At 38.4% G+C, this 22713-nt stretch overlaps 1 non-coding gene and 1 pseudogene across 1 annotated transcript; both read left to right on the forward strand.

Annotated features, from left to right (window-relative positions):
• The first annotated feature begins 8647 nt into the window (after positions 1 to 8647).
• Positions 8648 to 8720, forward strand: TRNAT-UGU. Its single transcript has one exon. It is a non-coding gene; the product is annotated as a tRNA-Thr (tRNA).
• A 5187-nt stretch (positions 8721 to 13907) lies between these two features.
• On the forward strand, positions 13908 to 18330 carry LOC120108296 (annotated as a pseudogene).
• The last annotated feature ends 4383 nt before the right edge of the window (positions 18331 to 22713 follow it).

Raw genomic sequence — 22713 nt, forward strand, 5'->3', positions numbered from 1 at the left:
CAACCTGAAGACAACACTTTGGAAAGTCCAAATCACATGACAAGAAGCATTCATGGGAAGGCCAACTTTCCTATTATATTTGGATTTTCGTGCATACTTTTGGGGTGATATTTCAGATGATGTTTTGTATTCCCCAAGTCACATTCAGACTTTCTTGTAGTTCCCAAAGTCACTATAATTACTTTGGGATCTTTTTCCTAAGTTCTGGTTACTTTTCTAGGAGTAGGTGTAACATGCATCTTTTCCAAGCCTTGGTAAATGCAGCCTTGGAAAATGCATGACAAGTAGTGCTATGTAATTTCCTAGGAGTTGCTTCTCTTTAAAGCCACTTCAGCCTTAAAATAGCACCTGATTGTACTTGAGAGGGGGAGAACGCATGAATGAAATTTGAGGGTTTCTCTTATGTGAGAGCTTCACCTTTGTTCTTGGATTAGAACTTGATAGTGTTGGTTCTACCGGCAGGTCGCGGTTAGGGTCACGCTTCTTTTGATAACTTTGGTTCTACCGGCAGGTTGCGGTTAGGGTCAAGTTCCTCATTCTCTACCTATTTTCAGGACGGTCCGAAGTGTGCGTGCATACTTTTGGGGTGATATTTTAGATGATGTTTTGTATTCCCCAAGTCACATTCAGACTTTCTTGTAGTTCCCAAAGTCACTATAATTACTTTGGGATCTTTTTCCTAAGTTCTGGTTACTTTTCTAGGAGTAGGTGTAACATGCATCTTTTCCAAGCCTTGGTAAATGCAGCCTTGGAAAATGCATGACAAGTAGTGCTATGTAATTTCCTAGGAGTTGCTTCTCTTTGAAGCCACTTCAGCCTTAAAATAGCACCTGATTGTACTTGAGAGGGGGAGAACGCATGAATGAAATTTGAGGGTTTCTCTTATGTGAGAGCTTCACCTTTGTTCTTGGATTAGAACTTGATAGTGTTGGTTCTACCGGCAGGTCGCGGTTAGGGTCACGCTTCTTTTGATAACTTTGGTTCTACCGGCAGGTCGCGGTTAGGGTCAAGTTCCTCATTCTCTACCTGTTTCCAGGAGGGTCCGAAGTGTGCTCTTATCATTTGGTATCAGAGCCCGGTTCCTGAAATCAGGTGTTATCTATCCTTTGTGTGTTTATCTTGTTTAATTCAAAAAATAAAAAAATGGTGTTCCGCTGTTGTTTATCTCTATATCCTTGGTGACATCTTCCTTTAATCGGTTTGTGTCATCGTCCTTGCTCCTTTCTGTTCTGCTATTTCGAAAAAAAGAAAAAAAAAAAAGAAAAAAATTCGGGGCAGATTTTGCTTCTAATTTCCTTGTGGGTTCTTTAACGCTTCCATTGAATTGTTCTCAATTCAAACCTTCCTTGAACCCTTTGTTGGTTCCAATTAAATTGTTCCTTGCGAGTTCTTGTTCCCTAAGGTTATCATCGACTCCTTACTGTTTCCTGTTGTGTAGAAACATCCAAAAGGTTCTTATTTAAGAGCTCATAAGGTGAAGCTAAGTGGTAAAAGGCAAGAGGGTGAGATCATCATCAAGAAAAAGCCATAAAAGAGTGTCCACCAGAGAGAGGAGTGTGTGAGGACCTATTCTGTTTATACTAATCTTTTGATTGCAGCATACAAAGATGAGTAGTGAAGGTAGTAAACAACCAGATGTTGATATGAAGTTATGGATGAAAGCCATTGCTGATCAACTTACTAAGCTTGGTGCACGAATGAATGATTTGGAATCACCAAGCAGACTCAAACCTTTGAGGGGGCGGATGTTTGAAGAAGAAGAAGAAGAGGAATATTCGGATGGAAGAAGTAATGGAAGGAGGCAAAGAGATGAATCAAGAAAAGACAGTCATTTGGGAAGTATTAAGATGACAATCCCTGCATTCCAAGGTAAAAATGATCCTGAATTATATTTAGAGTGGGAGAGAAAGGTTGAACATGTGTTTGAATGTCATAATTATTCCGAGGAGAAGAGGGTTAAACTAGCCATTGTTGAGTTCCATGATTATGCTAGTATTTGGTGGGATCAAATGGTGACTAGTAGACATAGAAATGGGGAGAGGCCTATTGGTACATGGGATGAGATGAAGGCTGTCATGAGAAAAAGGTTTGTACCCAGCCACTACTATAGAGATTTGCACAGGAAATTGCAAAGTCTAACTCAAGGCTCCATGAGTGTGGAAGATTACTATAAGGAGATGGAAATAGCCATGATTAGAGCCAATGTTGAAGAAGACCGAGAGGCAACCATGGCTAGATTCATTGGAGGTTTAAAGAAGGAGATAGCTGATGTGGTAGAATTGCAACATTATATAGAGATGGAGGATTTGCTGCACAAAGCTATTCTAGTGGAAAGGCAATTGAAAGCTAAGAGTACTTCCAAATTTACTACTAGTTCCTCATGGAAATCGAATTGGCAAAATAACAAATCTGTGTCAAAGCCAAAAGAAGATGCAAAGGCCAAAAATTCGATTGCTGCACCTAAAGGTAAAATGGAAACTAATTCATCCTCTAGATCTCGTGATATTAAATGTTTCAGGTGTCAAGGAGTTGGACATATTGCTTCTCAATGTCCAAACAAAAGAGCCATGATACTGCTGGATAATGGAGACATAGAGAGTGTGAGCTCAAGTGATGATGGCATGCCACCATTGGAGGATTGTAGTGATGTTGAAGTTGCTGAACCTGTTGTTGGAGATGTGCTTGTTACTAGGCGTGCTCTCAACATGCAACCTAAGGCGGGTGGTAATGAGGAGCAACGTGAGCATATATTTCATACAAGATGCCATATAAACGACAAGGTATGCAGCTTAATCATTGATAGTGGGAGTTGCACTAATGTTGCTAGCACCTTGTTGGTTGAAAAATTGAGTTTGCCCACATTAAAGCACCCTAATCCATATAGACTTCAGTGGCTGAATGATTGTGGAGACATAAGGGTGACTAAGCAAGTGATGATTTCATTTTCCATCGGTAAATACAAGGATGAAGTTCTTTGTGATGTGGCACCTATGCATGCTGGACATCTACTTCTTGGGCGTCCGTGGCAATTTGATAGAAGGGTTATTCATGATGGGTACAAAAATAGATACACTCTTGTTATGAACAATCACACTATTGTTTTAACACCTCTCCAACCAACCGAGGCCTATGCTGATCAAATCAGAATTACAAGAGAGTGTAAGTTGAGAGAGGAGCAATTGAGCATTCAAGAAAAAGAGAGGAAAGATAAGAAAAATGAGAGTGAGCAGACGAAAGAAAAGAATAAATCAGAATCCAAAGAAGAGAAAAAAAAGAGAGTGAGTGCATTTGCAAGCAAAAGAGAGGTTGAGAGTGCCTTGTTAGCAAAAGAGCAGCTACTTGTGCTCATACACAAGGATGTTTATTTCACTAACGAACTCAATTCTTCTTTGCCTAGTATGGTTGCTTCTTTGTTACAGGAATTTGGTGATATTTTTCCAGAAGAAATTCCCCATGGATTACCTCCTACAAGAGGTATTGAGCATCAGATTGACTTAATTCCAGGTTCTTCAATCCCAAATAGACCAGCCTACAGAACAAGTCCAGAGGAAGCAAAAAAAATTCAAAGGCAAGTAGATGAGTTGCTGCAAAAAGGATTTGTGAGGGAGAGTCTTAGCCCGTGTTCTGCTCCTGTGATCTTGGTTCCGAAGAAAGATGGGACGTGGCGCATGTGTACGGACTGCCGAGCCATAAATAAAATCACTGTAAAGTATCGATATCCTATCCCTAGATTGGATGATATGCTTGATGAATTGCATGGTTCGTGTGTGTTTTCTAAAATAGATTTGAAGAGTGGATACTATCAAATTCGCATGAAAGAAGGTGATGAATGGAAAACAGCTTTTAAAACAAAATATGGTTTATATGAGTGGATGGTGATGCCATTTGGCTTATATAATGCACCCAGCACCTTCATGAGGTTAATGAACCATGTTTTGCGTTCTTTCATTGGGAAATTTGTTGTAGTGTATTTTGATGATATTTTGATTTATAGCAAAACCTTAGATGAACATGTTAATCATTTGCATGTTGTTCTTAATGTTTTGAGAGTAAACAAATTATATGCTAATCTTAAAAAGTGTTCATTCTGCCATGAATCTGTTGTGTTTTTGGGTTTTGTTGTAAGCTCGAAAGGAATAAGTGTGGATGAGGAGAAGGTAAGGGCAATTAGAGAATGGCCTACACCTAAGAATGCAAATGAGGTAAGAAGTTTTCATGGTTTAGCAAGTTTTTATAGAAGGTTTGTAAAGAACTTTAGTTCTATTGCTGCACCTTTGAATGAACTTGTTAAAAAGAATGTTGTGTTTAAGTGGAATGAAGTGCATGAGGAAGCTTTTAATTCATTAAAAGAAAAATTGACCAATGCACCTTTGCTTTGTTTGCCTAATTTTGATAAAGCTTTTGAAATTGAATGTGATGCATCTGGTGTTGGCATAGGGGCCGTACTAATGCAGGACTCTAAACCAATTGCTTACTTTAGTGAAAAGCTTAATGGGGCATCATTGAATTATTCCACGTATGACAAAGAGTTGTACGCTTTGGTGAGAGCTTTGCAAACTTGGCAACACTACTTGTGGTCAAGGGAATTCATAATTCATTCTGACCATCAAAGCTTGAAGTTTCTAAGATCTCAAGGTAAGCTTCAAAAAAGACATGCCAAGTGGTTGGAATTCATTGAGATGTTTCCTTATGTAATCAAGTACAAGAATGGTAAGGAAAACAAAGTGGCTGACGCATTGTCCAGAAGGTATGCATTGCTTACTTCTTTGCAAACTAAATTACTTGGTTTTGAGTTTATAAAGGACTTATATGCTAATGATTCTGACTTTGGCCAAGTATGGGATTCTTGTTCTAAACATGCTTTTGGGGACTATTATAGGCATGATGGTTTCTTGTTTAAGAAAAATAAGTTGTGTGTGCCTGTTTGTTCCTTGCGTGAAATGCTAGTTAGAGAAAGTCATGGTGGTGGATTGATGGGACATTTTGGGATAAAAAGGACCTTAGAAATATTGCATGAGCATTTTTATTGGTCTAACATGAAGCATGATGTGCAATCGGTCTGTGATAAGTGCATAGCATGTAAACAAGCTAAATCTAAAGTCATGCCCCATGGCTTCTATATACCTTTGCCTATGTCTAATCAACCCTGGACTGATATTTCAATGGATTTCGTGTTAGGATTACCTCGATCTCAAGGTGGCAAAGATAGTATATTTGTCGTTGTTGATAGGTTTAGTAAAATGGCGCATTTCATTGCATGCTCTAAAACCAATGATGCAACACATATTGCTGATCTGTTCTTTAAAGAGATAATGCGCTTGCATGGATTGCCTAGAACAATAGTAAGTGATAGGGATGTAAAGTTCCTAAGTCATTTTTGGAAAACTTTGTGGAATAAACTAGGAACAAAACTCTTATTTTCTACTGTTGCACATCCTCAAACGGATGGACAAACTGAAGTAGTAAATAGAACACTTACTACCTTGTTGCGTGCTATCATTCAAAAGAATTTGAAAAATTGGGAGAAATGCTTGCCACATGTTGAGTTTGCTTATAATAGAACTGTTCATTCTACTACTTCTTATTCTCCTTTTGAAGTTGTGTATGGCTTTAATCCTTTGACTCCTTTAGACATCTTACCTTTGCCTACTAATGAGTGTACCAACTTGGATGGTAAGAAAAAGGCGGATACTATTAGGGAACTGCATGCAAAAGTTCGAGCCAACATTGAGAGGAAGAATGAGCAATATGCAAAGCAAGCAAATAAGGGGCGTATTAAAGTTATTTTTGAACCAGGAGATTGGGTTTGGGTTCATATGAGGAAGGAGAGGTTTCCCACTCAAAGAAAATCTAAGCTGCAAACAAGAGGAGATGGACCCTTCCAAGTTCTAGAGAAGATCAATGACAATGCCTACAAGTTGGACTTGCCAAGTGAATATGGTAATGTAAGTGCTACCTTTAATGTGGCTGATCTATCTTTGTTTGATGTAGGTGATGAATCTGATTCGAGGACGAATCCTTTTGAAGAGGGAGGGAATGATAGAGACGCAACCAATGATAGAGACGCAACCAGCCCATCTAAAGATCCTTTGCATGGAATTGAAGGTCCTATGACTAGGGCCAAGACTAAGAGGATGAAACAAGCTTTGGAAAGCCTGATCATAAAAATCAAAGGAAAAGAAGACCAACGTGAGATAGAGGCTGCACCTAATTGGGTCACTTTCATACAATTGGGTGAAGATGCTTTGAGTCCAACCTGAAGACAACACTTTGGAAAGTCCAAATCACATGACAAGAAGCATTCATGGGAAGGCCAACTTTCCTATTATATTTGGATTTTCGTGCATACTTTTGGGGTGATATTTCAGATGATGTTTTGTATTCCCCAAGTCACATTCAGACTTTCTTGTAGTTCCCAAAGTCACTATAATTACTTTGGGATCTTTTTCCTAAGTTCTGGTTACTTTTCTAGGAGTAGGTGTAACATGCATCTTTTCCAAGCCTTGGTAAATGCAGCCTTGAAAAATGCATGACAAGTAGTGCTATGTAATTTTCTAGGAGTTGCTTCTCTTTGAAGCCACTTCAGCCTTAAAATAGCACCTGATTGTACTTGAGAGGGGGAGAACGCATGAATGAAATTTGAGGGTTTCTCTTATATGAGAGCTTCACCTTTGTTCTTGGATTAGAACTTGATAGTGTTGGTTCTACCGGCAGGTCGCGGTTAGGGTCACGCTTCTTTTGATAACTTTGGTTCTACCGGCAGGTCGCGGTTAGGGTCAAGTTCCTCATTCTCTACCTGTTTCCAGGACGGTCCGAAGTGTGCTCTTATCATTTCTTTTCATAGGATTGAGAACCTCAACTGAAATAAAAGATCCATACCCTGATTCGGGTTTTATTGAACGAAACCTCCTTTGATTAGGGACAATCTTGGCAAAGGACAAAGATTGATGAGTGGGATGATCTGTTTTCAAAGGAGTTTTTCTGTCGTGTATGGTGATAGTCTTCAAAGACATTTATTATGGAATCAAAGGTATACTGGGACTGCTCAACCTCGCGAATTCCCGAGTTGGAAAAATGAACGGAACCCAGACTAAATAAGCTCGCTTTTCCTCTTCGACACGGCTCTTGATTCACTCCTTACAGTTAATGTAAAAAAGGGGACTTTGACCTCACCGCGGATTCAACCCCGTCTTCCTATCCTAGCCCCTTTCCCGCTCTCTTTGCTCTTGCTTTCCTTACGCCAAGCCAAAATTCCCTCTTTCATTCATTCTGAGATCGAGCGACCCGCGGCATCGCTCATCGAGGCTCCATCGGCTTATCAAAAGGGTTCCATCACTCTGGCTTCGAAACCTCCTGGAACAAATGAACTATTAACTTGCTCAGGTGGGCGCTTTTCCTGACTGATGATCTTATAAAAATAAATTATCCCCTTCCTGAGATCAGTTCTCGGTGCTCGCTGATCCATGAAACTGGGATTTTGGAATGAACTATGGTTATTACTACGAAGATGGACTCAAATTACTTTTTTTTTATTGCTTTTTTTGATGATAGAAAAAATTTTCCCATTCCATAGGGTCATTCGGGATAAAAAACCCTGGAGAAGGACGAGTGAAAAACTGAAGTACGTTAAGGCTTCTTTATCTCTATCTGTTCCAGTAGCAGCAGCAGAAAGAAAGTTCGGGCGGTAAGCAAAAAGGGGGCTCCCTTGCCTTGGAAAGGGCTGTTCCTATCTCTCTCCTTCCTTTCGTCGCTTCTGGATGGTAGGTAGCTAATTGGTCAGAGAACGGGACTGAATCCCGAAATTCCGCTTTTCCCGTTAAGGCATATGTGGATCGTTTGACTTTTTTTTTGAATATAAAACCACTATGCCCGAGAAGGTGTGTAAACGGTGAGTCAGGTATAAAGCAACAAAGTATTCCAATTTCCATGATCTCAACCCAGTCCCAAGTTCCACTATTGGTCCTTTGCCTTATTATCCATAGGAAGAATGCCGAGATAATTGGATTCTATTTTGAAATTCGAGATGATATAGGTACAGGTCTAACTTTATCCTATCCTCTTCTCCTTTGGTCAGGCAAGTCAGCCTCTAAAAAAAAAAAGCAAGCCAAAGGAAAACAGATCAGATTGGTAAATCAAGAGCTTAGAAGCAGGATAGCTATGGTGGGGACACATTAATTGAGTTGTCGAACTCCTCAAATTATAGCGTTGAACGTAACTAATTGTCAGCATAGCGCTTTACGTCCCCTAAACCTGTACTTGAGTATAGTTGTATCCCCAGATCCGTTGGTAGGCTCTCCCGTTCGATATCCGATTCGAAACGTCGGATTGCTGCCTTTGTTGAATAAGGGCCTCAATAATAAAAGGATAAGGGAAAGGAAGGATATCCAATCTAAAGTCAAGTATGCCAGAACTCGTAGCCTTGTTGAAATAGTCTCCTCTTTCTTGTCTTTCTTCTCCCCTAAAAGAATAATATAGAACTAATATAACTAATAATATAGATCTAATGATATAGATATAACAATAGAACTATGAACTATATAGTTCATATTAAATTAATAGCTAATAGCCCTAAGCTAAGATCCAGCAGTTTCCTGAATTCCTATACACTATTTCTATTTGTTATACTATTTCTATTTCTGTTATGTGAGCCCGCTTAGCTCAGAGGTTAGAGCATCGCATTTGTAATGCGATGGTCATCGGTTCGATTCCGATAGCCGGCTTTTTTTTCTCTATCGATTTTTCCATGATTGATAATCTCTCCTTTTCTCAAAATGTTGGATCACCGATCTATTATGTCGTGGTAACTTGTAACTATGAATAAAAAATGGATTGGAGCAATTAGATCTCTACAGAACAAATCATAAAACGGAGCCTCAACTTCCTATATATACATATAAAAAAAATCCGTATAGTCATAAAACGGAGCTTCACCGATCTATTGGTGGCCTGGTTCCATAATGAGTTCTTTTTGACCTGCCTACCACTTAGAGGATTTTTCACCTGTGTTTCTTCGTGCGGCAATGTTGACGCACCACCCTTGGGGTTCATACAAATCAAAATGACTGGAGATGTCATTGCAAAAGTCCCGCCTCCTTCGAAAGAGAGTTCTATATGGAAGCATAATCCATCTTGGAAAAGAGGGTACTTTCTACTACTACTACTGATCGACTCCAGGGAAAAGTCTGTCAATATATCCCTCTTGCTGATGCGGGTCAACTCCTTTAGAGGAATTGGAAGTATGAGACTAGACTCACTCTCCACAATTGGATGAATCGAAAGAAAACAGGCTACACTTAGATCGATTAGTCCAAAAGAGACCTATTACCAGTGTTCTTTCTCTATTAGGTGCAACAAAGGAAGATCTAGGTGAGGTTGAGTGCTCGCTTTCTTCCATCGACCGGAGCTCTTTGGATTGATCACTTGTCAAGGACAGCCCGGAATTCCCGCTGACTGTCCAGCAACGGAGCCATAAACAGTAAGTCATATTATCGGGCAACTCCATCCACGACAAGGTCTCATGGGTCTTGGTCGGGGGCTTCGACCCATAGAGAACAGGGTGGCTCTCAAACTGAAACACATGTGGTAAGGTCTTTCTTTGTGTGCATACCAACCCGAGTTGGATCAATGAGGATGGTGTGATCTGACCTCTCAATCGTCGGTTTCCCCATGACTGAAACAGGAATATAAAAAAGAATTAGGAAAGAAAGCTCATTAGGTCAAAACATCGTGAGGATATAGTTACTCACTCGATCCACCTCCATCCACTTTGCTGAATACCAAAAAGAACTCATTCTATAACGAAATTGGATCTATTTCTTTCACACGGTCAACTGGCATTCTCCTGGCTTATCTAGCAATTTATCTCCATTGGACAATTGGTTGACAATGACTGTGAAGTTCTTTTTTCTCGATATGGTTGTACTATGCAGGATCAAGTGTCAGGGAATGTGATCACACAGGGGCCTAAATGTGGACGACTCTTTCCTATACACATGCCTATACCAGCTGTTGTTCGTGATTCCAAGTTGTTTTTCTTTGCTTGTATTACTGTCAAAAATAAGAGTAAGATGTGGCATAATCGTCTAGGCCACCAAACTCCAAAGTTTTACTTCATGTACTAAATTCTGGTTTACTTACTAAGAAAATTCGTTGTTCTTCTAAAGATGTTGAGTTTGATTGTTCTAGCTATAAATTGGGCAAAAGCAAAGTTTTGCCCTTTCCAACTCATAATACTCTTTCCACCAACTATTTTGATTTGATTCATACTAATGTCTGAGTATTGCACCTATTGTTTCTCATGCTCAATATAAATACTTTGTGACATTCATTGATGACCATAGTAGATTCACATGGATCTACTTTCTTCGGTCAAAATCTAAAGTCTTTGAAGTATTTAAGAATTTCTTAGCATTCATTAAAAATCAAGTTTCCACTTGCATCAAGACCTTAAGATCAGTTTCTGGTGGAGAATACATGTCTCATGAATTCTAGAATTTTCTCTAACAAAAGGGAATCGTATCTCAACAATCTTGTCCATCCACTCCACAACAGAATGGTGTTGCTGAAAGAAAGCACCATCATCTTCTTGATGTGGTTCGAACTTTGCTTCGAGTCATTTGTTCCATATAGATTTTGGGTTGAAGCTCTTAGTACTGCAGTTTACCTAATTAATTGATTTCCAGCTTCTAAATTGCGGTATGAATCTCCATATTTTTGACTATACCATTGTCATCCAAGGTACTCTGATCTTCATACTTTTGGATGTGTCTATTTTGTCCATCTATCTCCTCATAAGCGAAATAAACTTTCTGCCCAGTCTATTAGATGTGCTTTTCTTGGCTATGCTCCTCACCAAAAGGGTTTCATGTGGTATGATCCTGCTGCTAAGAAGATTCGTGTCTCAAGAAATGTTATATTTTTTGAGAATCAATATTTTCTTACATCTCACATTGAGTCTCCATCCTTACCTTTCATATCCTTCTTACTTGATTTTTCTGTTGACAATTCTACATCAATTGTTTCTCCTTCTGCAACAAGGTTTAAAGCAGGTTTTGTGTATAAAAGGTGTGTTTGTGATGCTGGCCCACAACGAGATCCTACCCCACCACTTGAAACTGCACCTATTCCTCAACCTCTTTGCAAGTCAACCCACCCATCTCGTCCTCTAGATAGGTATGGATACCCAGCTACATCTTTAGTTGCTACTTTATCTACTATTTCTATCGCATCTTGTTATACCAAGGCTATAAAACATGAGTATCGGTAGAAAGCAATGTAAGAGGAACTTGATGCTCTAGAACTGAATGATACTTGGGAGATACACTACAACAATAAAGGGTTTTGGTGACTCTATATTGCCGACGCTACATAAAAGCGTCGGCAATTTTTTTTCTTGCGACAGTAACCGCCGACGCTTGTAAAAAGCATCGGTAAAAAAAGATTCCACCGACGCTTATAAGCGTCGGAATATTTATCACTGATGCTTATAAGCGTCAGCGTAGGAAAAAATACGACGACGCCTATAAGCGTCGTCGGACTTCACTCCTCCCACTACAAAACCCAATCGACCCCCTCTCTCCACAGCCCACGGCCCTAAATCCTCAGCGACCCCCTCCGTCCACGGCGACCGACCCCCTCCGTCCTCAGCCCTTTTCACCGATCTCAGCCAATCTCCTCCAACGAGCAACCCTAAATCGCGTTCCTCCGCCGCATCTCCTTCCCCTCCTCCCCCTCTCCGTTGGCCTCCTCTTTGTGGCACAAGCACATCGCTATGTGTTACTTCACAGTGATATAATATTCGAGTATCGCAGGTTAGTATGATTGTAATCTTCTTATCTGTCATATCAGATATAAATGCTTAGCTAAAGAGTTTCTAATCGTGCAGAGAATTTTTAGTAACTCAGCGAAGCATCAACAATAACATTCGTCCTACCCCAAGAATTGAGCAAAGATGGTTGGTTGAGTTATTTCCTGAATGGCTATTCAAACAGGTTAAACATTTAATACATTAGGTATTTTTACAATTTTTTTAGACATTGTCATTGAATAATTAATGATATGATCCAGCTCAAGGACTTTGACAAGGACAAAGAAGATGCTCAAGATGATGTGGAGATTCCAATTGGGCCAATCACAAGAGCTCGAGCCAAGAAACTTCAAGAAGCTGTCCAAACTTTATTAACTCAAGCCCGAGGAGAAGGTTCTAGTCCACATGAAGATTTGGACTTGAAGATGGCTAATATGTGGCAAGTCCATTTCGACAATATCCAGCCCAATTAATTATTTAAACATGGAAAAGAAGAGTCTAATTCTTTCAAATTCGGACTCCTCTTTATGGTGCATTTATCATAGGCTTTTGGAAGGCTGAAGGACATTTTTGAGGCTTGCAAATGAAGGATGAACCTAGTCAAAATGGTTGGAAGTTTTGCTGCAACTTCCCAAGGTTAATTAATTGCTACCAAGACTTTAAGTAGTATTCCTTTCATCTTCACCAACTTTCATTTAATGTTTTTCTAGTTGGTTCAATGCACCCAAGGCTTGTTTTGCCTATAAATACTTGGTGTTTTCACTTGTAATCAAGCAATTCTGAAATATAATCTTTTTGTGAGAATTTTCTTTCTATTGTTCTTGTGTAGAACTTATGGTAGTTTCAAGTACAACCACTTGAACCTCCAACCCTTGATAATATTGGTTTCTGACTCTCTATAGTCACGGGGTCAATATTCCTAATCCTTTGATGATATAGATTTCTTGCTCTTTATAGCAACAGGGTCTATATTCCTTTTCTTTTAACCTTTTTGGACGATTTGGGAATTCATTTTCCAAACTATTGTTGTTGGGTCTCACGGCAGGTCCGTTGAGATTTGCATCATTTGGTATCAGAGCCAAGGTTTCCAATCAGGTTACCTATCCCTTATTTGCTTTTATATTCTATCATTTATATTTTTTTCATCCTTTTGCATCATTTGATATCATTTCATCCATAACCATTTCATTTCTATTCTCTACCATTTCTTTTCGTGCTTCATCTTTGTTGATATTGTTGTTGGTTCTATTATTGAAAGAAAAATATAAAAAGAGGAGACTGAAGTTGTAAAACAAAAAGAAAAAGAAAAAGAAAAAAAAAGACAAAAAAAAAGGAGATCAAAAGGAGTTAGAAGGCTAAATGTTTTGAAAGAAAAGAAGAAAGAGAAGTTTGCCTTTTATTATCATCTATTTCTCATATTTCATCTCTATATATCCATTATTCAACTTTTCATATCCATTTGCTTTCTTTTCATATTCTTTGCTTTTCTTTTCATATCCATTTCTTCTCATCATTTATGTTCCTAAACTCTTCACACTTGTTGCTTCCATATTGACTCCACTCAAAAATCTGTATTTTTAAGTGTGTTGGTTTTTCATTTGCTTTGCTTTGAAATTTATCTTAGTTTTCTCAAGAACTTTTAAGAGAAAATTGAGTGGTAAAAGGCAAGAGTGTGTGAGATCATCAGAGGGAAAAAGCCAAATCATTGTGTGCAAATACGAGTGATTGAGTGAAATATATTTGAGTGAAACACGTGAGGGAGTGGTGAGGTTCTTTTCATTTTTACAACATGTCTCAAGGCAGAAGTGAAGAGGCACCAATAGACACCAAATTGAACATTCAAGCTCTGCAACAACAATTCCAGCGGATGAATGCCCAACTTGAAGAAATCCGAGAACGATTAGATCATAATGACCAACAAGTGAATCAAATACAGCAAGGCACTATGCCACGAGGGAGAAGGCAAAACAGACGTTCCTCCATTCCTCCAGTTGATCATGTTGATACTTATGAAGGTGAAAATGAAGAATTTGATGATGAAACTTCCCTAGCTTCCATACGAAGACAAAGAGATCATAGACCAAGATGACATCGCCAGCACATGCATCAAAATAGAGATATTGTCGATCGCAACACAGGTTCGATTAAACTTTCTCTCTCACCTTTTCAAGGTAAAAATGATCCTGATGCTTACATTGAATGGGAAAGAAAAGTGAAACTTGTTTTCGATTGTCATAACTATTCGGAGGAAAAGAAAGTTAAGCTTGCAGCTGTTTCTTTTACTGACTATGCAATTGTTTGGTGGGACCAATTGGTTCTAAGTCGAAAAAGAAACCGAGAGATTCCAATTGACAATTGGGTGACATGAAAGCTGCCATGAGGAGAAGGTTTGTTCCTTCACACTATTATAGAGACTTACATTTGAAGTTGCAAAGTCTTAAACAGGGAACAAAATCTATTGAAGAATACCATAAGGAGATGAAAATAACCATGATTCGTGCCAATGTTGAAGAAGATAGAGAGGCAACAATGGCTCATTTGTGGTCTCAACCGTGAGATTGCGAATGTTGTGGAACTACAACATTATGTGGAAATTGAAGATGTGGTCCACATAGCTATGAAAGTTGAGAGGCAACTTAAAAGAGGAGGAAGATCATCATCCAAGCATGAAGCTGCTGGTTCATCTAATTGGAAGTCCAAATGGAGTCCTACTCCAAAACAAGAAGAAAAGCCTACTTCTAGGCCTAAAGAAGAAAAAAATATGACCAAACAATCTGAAAAAGGTACTTCTTCCAACCAAACTCAAAAAAATCGTGATATTAAATGCTTCCGATGTCAAGGCTTTGGTCATATTTCTTCTCAATGCCCAAACAAGAGAACCATGATCTTGCTAGATAATGGGGATATTGTTTCTAAAGAAGAAAATGATAAAGAGTCTATGCCACAACTTGAAGATGCTAGTGATATAGAACAGGCTGTTGTTGGTCAAGCCTTAGTTGTTCTTAGAGCCCTCCATGTTCAAGCTCAAACAGACAATGACGAACAACAACGTGAGAATATCTTTTACACTCGCTGCCATGTCAAAGAAAGAGTTTGTGGTTTGATAATTGATGGTGGAAGTTGTGTGAATGTGGCAAGCAAGCTGATGGTGGACAAGTAGGGTTGAAGACTCAAAAGCACCCTCATCCATATCGACTTCAATGGCTTAATGATAGTGGAGAATTAAAAGTCACAAAACAAGTACTTCTATCTTTTTTCATTGGAAGATATTCTGATGAAGTCCTTTGTGATGTGGTTCCAATGCAAGCAAGTCACATATTGCTTGGAAGACCTTGGCAATTTGATAGGCGTACCCTCCATGATGGTTACAAAAATAAGTACAGCTTTACCAAGAATGGCAGAAACATCACTTTGGCTCCTTTACCCCCTCATCAAGTTCTTGAAGAGCAAAATCAAATCAAGAAATCTATAGCAACCAGTGCTAAATAAAGTAAGGATGAAAATGAGAGTTCAAAAGAAATTGTGAGTAAAGAATCTGATAAGAAAAGTGAGAAAAAGAAAGAGGAAAAAAAAGTGAATTTCTATACAAAAGAAAGAGAGATTAAGATAGCTATGGTTTCACATAAGCCAATGATGTTGATCTTGTATAAGGAAGTTTACCTCTCAACAACTAACCTTGATGATTCTTTGCCTAGTACTGCCATATCTCTTTGACAGGAATTTCAAGATGTTTTTCCAGAAAAGATGCCACCAGGATTGCCACCAATTAGAGGCATTGAACATCAAATTGACCTAGTTCTGGGTGCCCAAATTCCAAATAGACCAGCTTATAGATGCAGCCCCGAAGAAGCAAAAGAATTGCAAAGACAAGTTGAAGAGTTGATGAACAAAGGTCATGTTAGAGAGAGCATGAGCCCATGTGCTGTTCCAGTTTTGCTAGTTCCCAAGAAAGATGGAACTTGGAGGATGTGCATTGACTGCCATACTATCAACAAAATAATGGTAAAATATCGTTATCCTATTCCCCGTCTTGATGACATGCTTGATGAACTCCATGGTTCCACTATCTTTTCTAAAATTGATTTGAAATTTGGATATCATCAAATTCGAATGAAAGAGGGAAATGAGTGGAAAACTGCTTTTAAAACAAAACATGGACTTTATGAGTGGTTAGTTATGCCCTTTGGATTAACTAATGCACCCAGCACTTTTATGCGCTTAATGAATCATGTCTTGCGTAAGTTTATTGGAAAATTTGTGGTTGTCTACTTTGATGACATATTGATTTACAGCAAGAACTTGCATGAACACTTAGGGCATTTAAAGAATGTTTTACTTGAGCTATGAAAAGCGCAATTGTATGCTAACCTTAAGAAGTGTACATTTTGTTTGGACAAAGTTGTGTTTCTTGGCTTTGTTGTAAGTACTAGAGGTGTAGAAGTTGATGAAGAGAAGGTAAAGGCGATCAAAGATTGGCCTACACCAACTACCATCACCGAAGTTAGGAGCTTCCATGGCTTGGCGGGATTCTACCGAAGGTTTGTTCCAAACTTTAACACTATAGCTGCTCCATTGACAGAAATCATCAAGAAAAGTGTTGAATTCAAATGGGGTGAAGCACAAGAAAAAGCATTCAACACCTTGAAAGAAAAGCTAAGTTCTGCCCCTTTATTACTTTTACCAGATTTCTCTAAAACTTTTGAAATTGAATGTGATGCTTCTGGTATTGGTATAGGTGCTGTCCTAATACAAGATAAGAGACCCTTGGCTTACTTTAGTGAGAAGTTGAGCGGAGCTGCCTTGAACTACTCCATCTATGACAAAGAACTCTATGCATTGGTGAGAGCATTAGAGACGTGGCAACACTACCTATGGTCAAAGAAGTTTGTTATTCACACCGATCATGAATCTTTGAAGCATTTGAAGAGCCAAGGTAAGCTTAATCGAAGGCATGCTCGTTGGGTTGAGTTTATTGAGATGTTCCCATATGTTGTCCAATACAAGCAAGGTAAAAATAATATTGTTGATGATGCTTTATCAAGAAGGTATATTCTTCTATCTACTCTTTCAGCAAAGTTTTTGGGGTTTGAACATATCAAGGAGTTGTACCCATAAGATTTTGAGTTTTCAACAGTTTTTGAAGCTTGTGAAACAAAACCTTTTGAAAAATTTTACAAGCAAGATGGATACTTATTTCGGGAAAATAAGCTTTGCGTTCCAAAGTGTTCTTTACGTGAGCTTCTTGTCAGGGAGTCTCATGAGAGAGGATTAATGGGATATTTTGGTATTTTTAAAACTCTGAAAATTTTGAAAGAACATTTTTTTTGGCCTCACATGAAAAGAGATGTTGACAGAATTTACAACAGATGTGTCACTTGCAAAAAGGCCAAATCAAGAGTGAAACCTCATGGATTATATAAAGCTTTACCTATTCCTAGTCACCCTTGGACTGATGTTTCTATGGATTTTGTTTTAGGTTTACCTAGAACTAGAAGGGGAAAAGATTCAATTTTTGTTGTTGTAGACCGATTTTCTAAAATGGCACATTTTATCCCTTATCATAAAACTGATGATGCTGTTCATATTGCTGAATTGTTTTTTAGAGAAGTTGTTCGTCTTCATGGTCTCCCTAAGACAATTGTTAGTGATAGGGATGTTAAGTTCCTTAGTCATTTCTGGCGAGTTTTGTGGGGTAAGTTGGGAACAACTTTGTTATTTTCTACTACTTGTCACCCTCAAACAGATGGTCAAACAGAGGTTGTGAATCGGACTTTAGGTACTTTGTTGCGTGCTATAATTAAAAAGAATTTGAAGACTTGGAAAGATTGCATTCCTTTTATTGAATTTGCTTATAATAGAACTGTGCATTCTTCTACTTCTTATTCACCATTTAAAGTTTTTTATGGTTTTAACCCATTAACTCCATTAGATTTACTTCCTTTACCTGTTAACAAGATTACCAGTTTAGATGGGAAAAAGAAAGCTGAAAAGGTGAAGAAAATCCATGAAGAAGCACGCCAACATATCCTTAAACGAAATGAGCAAGCTGCTGCCCATGCCAATCAGGAGACTTGGTTTGGGTACATTTTCGCAAAGAGAGATTTCCTAGCCAACGAAAATCAAAGCTCAATCCACGTGGGAATGGTCCTTATGAAGTACTGAAAAAGATCAATGACAATGCTTACAAGATTGATCTTAAAGGTGAGTTTGATATTAGTTCTACCTTTAATGTTTCCGATCTTTCTCCCTTTTATGCAGATCTTGATTCGAGGACGAATCCTTTTCAAGAAGGGGGGAATGATATGATCCAGCTCAAGGACTTTGACAAGGACAAAGAAGATGCTCAAGATGATGTGGAGATTCCAATTGGGCCAATCACAAGAGCTCGGGCCAAGAAACTTCAAGAAGCTGTCCAAACTTTATTAACTCAAGCCCAAGGAGAAGATTCTAGTCCACATGAAGATTTGGACTTGAAGATGGTTAATATGTGGCAAGTCCATTTCGACAATATCCAGCCCAATTAATTATTTAAACATGGAAAAGAAGAGTCTAATCCTTTCAAATTCGGACTCCTCTTTATGGTGCATTTATCATAGGCTTTTGGAAGGCTGAAGGACATTTTTTAGGCTTGCAAATGAAGGATGAACCTAGTCAAAATGGTTGGGAGTTTTGCTGCAACTTTCCAAGGTTAATTAATTGCTGCCAAGACTTTAAATAGTATTCCTTTCATCTTCACCAACTTTCATTTAATGTTTTTCTAGTTGGTTCAATGCACCCAAGGCTTGTTTTGCCTATAAATACTTGGTGTTTTCACTTGTGAGAATTTTCTCTCTATTGTTCTTGTGTAGAACTTACGGTAGTTTCAAGTACAACCACTTGAACCTCCAACCCTTGATAATATTGGTTTCTGACTCTCTATAGTCACGGGGTCAATATTCCTAATCCTTTGATAATATAGGTTTCTTGCTCTTTATAGCAATGGGGTCTATATTCCTTTCCTTTTAACTTTTTTGGACGATCTGGGAATTGATTTTCCAAACTATTGTTGTTGGGTCTCACGGCAGGTCCGTTGATGTTTGCATCAATTAATCATTGCTTCTATAATTTTTTAGGTACCTATGATGATGGAGAAAAACTGTTCCGATGAATTAATAGTCATTGCTCGAGGTCTGAACAATATTGTCAACAGATATGATGAGTTCATTATAAATGGTTTTAAATTTCACACTAAAGAACATGAGAAATTTAGAAAAACCCAAAACAGTGGAGTTATGGTTGAGGCGGAGGGAAAAACTTATTACGGTGCCCTGAAGGATATTTATGAGCTGGATTATTATGGAAACTTTAAGATAGTACTATTTCGATGTGATTGGGTGGATATAAACTCATCTAGAGGTTTGAGACAAGACATAAATGGTTTCACACTTGTAAATTTTTCAAGGTTGATACATACCAGTGTGCTATGTGCTATTGAAAGATGACCCATTCATTTTTTCATCTCAAGCTCGACAAGTATTTTTTGTACAAGATTCAAAAGATAAAGATTGGTCTGTTGTCATTAAGACTAAACCTAGGGACTTGTATGATATAAGAAAAGGGTTAGAAGAGGAGGATAATGAGACTTATACTCAGTGTATGCCTTTTAATATTATGCCGACTGATGGACAATGAGAGAGTATAGTTTCGTAATGGTAAGAAAAATTTACGATGTAAACATTGAATAATGTATTTTTTATTACTAATTCATTTAGTATTTAATTATTATTTAACTGATATTGATTCATTTTTGTGCATACTAGGTAACAAAATGCCACGAGAAAAACGATTCAGAGATGTGGAGTTCCAGCAGTCTTAGGTGGGATCTTCTTCTGCTCAGTCCATGCGATCCCAGCAGCCCCAGCAGCACGAGTTCGAGTCTCAGCATGAGTTTCAGTCTCAGCACGATCCAGGCCAGGAGGTTATGGATGACTTGCATATCCAGGGTAATTTGATTTAAAATGCATATATTAAGTTCATTTACAATCTAATTATTTTAATTAATTTACCTCCAATGTTTTAATGGATATTTTATTATTTTTTATAGATGAACAAGGGAGAGTGAGGTTGACACGGGGTTCCTCTCGAGCACGGGATGTGTGGCAGCTTCGTGAGGATGAGAAGATAGTCGTCGAATGCAACGAACTAGAGCAGCCCATCAAGAGGGCTGGAAGCCTTTTATCAAGTTTCTTAGGATCGGTTGGGCGTAGGGATCAGTTGTGTCCGCTCAACTATCATAAGTGGAATGATATGCTTCCTTCTTATAAAGTTGAGCTTCTTAAATTTGTACAGGTAAAGAATTGAATTTAATATTGTTAATTTGATACCTATTGTATGTTAATTTGCTTACTATTACAATTTTAATTTTTTGATTTAATATTATTATAACATTCTTTACTTTGGTGTAGAAAAAAGTTTGTGCTCCCTCCAAAGAGCCATGATTGGGTGCTAAAGTCCCTCAACCGCAAATGAAAAGAATATAAGTCGAAGTTGAAGGCCGATTGGAAGCGCGAGGGTATGACAGAGGAGGAGGTTGCTCGTGTTTGTCCTCCTGATGTATACCATCATCAGTGGAGGAAGCTTGTTCACTATTGATTTTCTGAGAGAGGACAGGTTGTGTATTCTCTCTCAATACCTTATATAACGTTTAATACATTTAATATATTACAATGTTTACTTTTTTCGTGGTAGACATATTCTGACATTGGTCGAGCCGCATGAGCATCTCAAACAATTCCTCACACTTCAGGCTCGAAGAGTTATGCGAGGCTTAGAGCTGACTTCGTAAGTTTTTTTGAAACTTTTTGAAACTCTTGTATCATATAGCATGTATCATGATATGTAGCACTTCCAATATATTTTTTGTTGTAGATGGAAGACCATGGGAGGAAACCTAGTGAGGTGGAGTTCTATCAGATGACTCACCTCCACCGAGATGGCAGCTTTGTCCGGGAGGAGTCGAGAGATATAGTTGTATGTATTCATTAATAATTTGTGCAACTGATTTTTCATGTATTTCAATTTTTTAAAAATTAATTTGATTGTTTTTGAGAGATATAGGACAGATCTACATCCCTTATTTTAGAGCGTATCGGAGAGTCATCTTCAATCGGCAACACCAGAGGTATCGAAGCTCAGGTGTTTACTGAATTGATGGGCTCGGAGCGTTATGGTCGAGTGAGGGGTTATGGCGTTAGAGTTACCCCCACTCAGTTATCTGCAGTGGGTAGATATACTCAAGATGCTAGACATAGTAGTAGCACTGCAGAGGTTAATGATCTGATGGCGGAGATAAAAGAGTTGATCTACATCCCTTATTTTAGAGCGTATCGGAGAGTCATCTTCAATCGACAACACTAGAGGTATCGAAGCTCAGGTGTTTACCGAATTGATGGGCTCAGAGCGTTATGGTCGAGTGAGGGGTTATGGCGTTAGAGTTACCCCCACTCAGTTATCTGCAGTGGATAGATATACTCAAGATGCTAGATAGAGTAGTAGCACTGCAGAGGTTAATGATCTGAAGGCGGAGACAAAAGAGTTGAAGCAGAGCCACCAGACAGGGATATAATCTTTGAGGGCTCAGATTAATCAAATTACATCTTTGTTGCATCAGTTTGTCCCTCCTCAGATAAATTACTACATCTACTTGAACATTTTACATAAGTATCATATTTTTTTTAAAGAGCTTAATAATTTTCGTATTCTTAACTTCTTAAGTTTTTTTTATTACAGGTTCCTGATACTTCATCTGAACGTAGAGATGGTGATGCCAGTGACCCCTGAAGCATTTATTTTGGAGTTTTATATGTATTTCTTTATGCTTTTCGAAGTACATTGTAAACGTAAATTGATAGTATGAATGTAATTTGACAATATGAATGTTTAGATAAATATGTTTGATTTTGTGTCTATCTCAGTGGCTTTGATTTTGTAAACAGGGTTTAAAAATTTTTTAAATTTTTTTTAAAAAAAATATTATGCTAACGACACTTTAAAGCGTCGTTAAAATCACGAACAGATATCAATTAGCGACGCTTTAAAGCGTCGGTACGTTTGATGTAACGACGCTTTAAAGCGTCGGTAAATTGAACATTTACCGACGCTATAAAGCGTCGTTAAATTCCAATTAGCGACGCTTTTAAATTACCGACACTAAAGCGTCGGTAAAGCGTCGCTAATTTCTGACATTTTTGGAAGCGTCAGAAAATATTTTCTCCACTGTAGCATTCCTAAGCGTCAGGATGGTTTTTACCGATGCTTAAAAACATCGCTAAAGGCCAAAAAATGCGTTGCTAATGCCCAATATTCTTGTAGTGATAGTTCCATGTCCATATTGCAAAATTGTTGGCAGCCTTGTCTATTTAACTGTAACTCGGCCAGATATTCCTTTTGTAGTTAATCAAGTCAGTCAATTCATGTCCTCTCCTCGAAATCTTCACATGGCTACTGTTCGTCGAATAATCAGATATCTTCTGGGTTCTCCTACACTTGGCTTATTTTTTTTCTACTAGATCTAATATTCAACTCGCTGCTTATAATGATTCAGATTGGGCTGGGTTCCCCGTCACACGTCGCTCTACGACAGGTGGTGCATGTACCTTGGCAGTGCTTTGATTTCATGGAAGTGTAAGAAACAAGATCGGGTCGCTAAATCATCTACTGAAGACGAATATCATGCCATGTCCTCTGCTTGTTCAGAAATTATTTGGTTGCATGGACTGCTTTCTGAACTTGGATTTCCCCAATCTATTCCGACTCCTCTACATGCAGACAATATGAGTGACATTCAAATTGCAACAAATCCAGTTTATCAGGAGTGCACCAAACATATCGAAGTTGATTGCCACTCGATTCATGAAGCTTTCAATACA

The sequence above is a fragment of the Phoenix dactylifera genome, unplaced genomic scaffold (genome assembly GCF_009389715.1).
Source record: "Phoenix dactylifera cultivar Barhee BC4 unplaced genomic scaffold, palm_55x_up_171113_PBpolish2nd_filt_p 001261F, whole genome shotgun sequence".
NCBI classification, from domain to species: domain Eukaryota; kingdom Viridiplantae; phylum Streptophyta; class Magnoliopsida; order Arecales; family Arecaceae; genus Phoenix; species Phoenix dactylifera.